The following is a 2,605-nucleotide window of genomic DNA, read 5'->3' as shown; positions in this document are numbered from 1 at the left end:
GAATTTACCTACGATAATCAGTTCTAGGCAGTCAAACTCGAGCGTGATGCTGTAATGCATAACTTAAGCAGAATGCTCAAAGGGCACATACTAAGTCGTTCCGACATGCCCGCTAAAAGACATAAGGCACTAAGATTTGTCTTAGAGTCGCTTCCCTGAAGGTGACATTTGCAAAATTTCACTCGAAACTGCGCAGACAGTTGCGAGACACGCTATAGCGAAGGGCTCCCGAATAATTTTGACCACTTGAGGTTCTTTCATTTAGCACCCATCAAAGTGCGACCACCGTGGCTCTCATTCGAACCCGCCACCTCATGTACAACAGCGTAGTGCATAGTCACTGAGCCAACGCAGACAGTGCAGCAGTCTTTGCCAGCGTTCTGTTTGAATAATACTAGACACACCGATTACGCTTGTAGTCGCCTACTCTGCGCTGTGACCTGATGAAGTAAAAGGATAAGCTTTTATTTAAAGAAAAGCACTCTAGGTGCCTATACACGTCATACGTGTCATCTGTGTGATGTAAAAGTATCACATATGGTCGGTGGCCGCTTATTCGATCGTGGTCGCTTGAGCGGTATCTTACGGTAAGCGTTGCGGGACCCAACTCAAAGACATTCTTCCACGCAACCCTCGGTAGTTCCCGCCTCTGGCGGCAACAATCGCCTCACGCTGAACTGAAACCCAGCATCCCGTGCAAAGGCAAGACGTATCAGGGTCGCGAATGCAAGGCTGCTGGCAACGGGGGCTGTCAATGCAGCGCGCCGGCAAGCGCAACGCTTGCAACAGGAGGTCGCGCCCACTCGGAGACGCGACTCGGAAGAAACAATTCGCCGGGTTTGCATGCGCGCGTCACCTGCATGCGCAGCCAGGAGGAGACGTGCGGCAAATTGCCGGCTGACAGAGTGAATCACCCCTAATTTGCCCCGTCTCGTCGAAACTGGTTCTGCCGCTGCGCCCTCCGAGAAGCAGAGAGAACTCTCCTCCAGCTCCCGGCCAACCGCGTGTGTGCAAAACAAAGAACAATCACAACTGGGAGCAGCCTTGTGGCTGTTTGATGTATGCGCCGCGCACATTCGAAACCCCCCCCCTTTTTTTTTTGCTCCGCGTTTAAGTAATTAGCCGCGTTGAACGGAAAAACTGTATCCTTCAGCGTCACGTATACGCTGGACTACAATTTGGACACTTTCCGCGAGCCATGTGTTCTTCGTGGCAGTTGTTTATAGCGAAGCAACGATGATCGGTAAGATGGACCGTGACTAGATGTACCTTACGACTATTATTGTTTCGATGTGACAGCGTTGGCCAAGATGTTGGCCAGCGCGACAGCTGTCTAAGGTATCAGACAAACTCCAATAAAATGCACAAGTGGCGCGTGACACACGTGATACTTCCCTCGCTACTGCTGTCTTTGCCGAGCTTCATGGACTGTTGGTTAGTGTTTTATTGTGATAGCAATTATAAGCACACACCGGGAGAATTCTCGCGGTCAGTGTGGCTGTGATGTTCGGTACATATTTATGTATATCAACTATATATATATATATATAAGGCAAGTGAGGAAGGAAGGGCATGTTGGTAATATTGAATCTTTGTTTGGCACTGCGACGAGCAACCTTGATGACAACCGCCGTGAGATGGCGAGAAGAGACAGGGAAGAGCGCTGCTGGATAACCGCTGTATTGCTTCAATACTAATTAAGCGCCAAAGTTTCTCAAACCAGGCCTGTATATGCTCATGACTCAATTATACCTCAGAATCTTGAGAATTGCAGAGCGCGAACAAAAGTAATCAAACATTTCGTTCTCCGCCGTGTACATGTGTTTAATCCTAACTATTCTAACAGCAAGTACACACCAATGTTCCTGCTCACAATCAATACTAGAGATGCAATTTCACCGACGCCACTCTTTACGGGCATGTATTGCAGCGGCGCTTTTGCGACGCCTTACAGGACGCGTACGCGCCGTGTTAAAGCTTTTAGGTCTGCCATAAATTATGGTGCACCCGCGTATGTCCCATCCGCGTACAGTCACTCCGCGTATAGTCACGTCCACGTATATTCACATACGCATATAGCAAGAAAACACCGCCCGAGCAGTTCATGAGCAACACTAAACCTTGCTCTCACTGACAGTGATTCGTCCTTTAGCGAGATGTGCCAATTTTCTAGCAGTCCACAAATTAACGGCCGTTGCATTACCGTACAGTGTAAGTCTCATATTCTCCCTTCACGTTACTGTTGTCCGGTTACTTCTGAAACACTCGCAGATTATGAAGCCTGTAGGAAAGATGCACAGACGTCACGCTCGCCGAAAAGGCAGTTTACAGTAAAGCAGAAAGAAGTTGGAAAGTGAGCCGGGGGTGGTGGTAAACTTTATTGAAAACGGGAAGGGGAAAGAGAGGCGGGTGAGGGATCGGGCTCAAGTAAGGCCCTGGGCCTGCTTGGCCTTCTCCGCCCAGTACACCAGTTTAAGCGGTCGGTCGACGTCCCCCCGTACCTGAGCCAGGCTGTCCAGTCAGTCTCGCTGCTGACGGGGGGATGAGAGAACAGGAGCGAGGTGCATTCCCGCATTATGTGTGTGAGTGTCCCGGTTTGTAAACA

The sequence above is a fragment of the Dermacentor variabilis genome, chromosome 10, assembly GCF_050947875.1.
Source record: "Dermacentor variabilis isolate Ectoservices chromosome 10, ASM5094787v1, whole genome shotgun sequence".
NCBI lineage: Eukaryota > Metazoa > Arthropoda > Arachnida > Ixodida > Ixodidae > Dermacentor > Dermacentor variabilis.
This window is presented reverse-complemented; position numbering follows the sequence as displayed.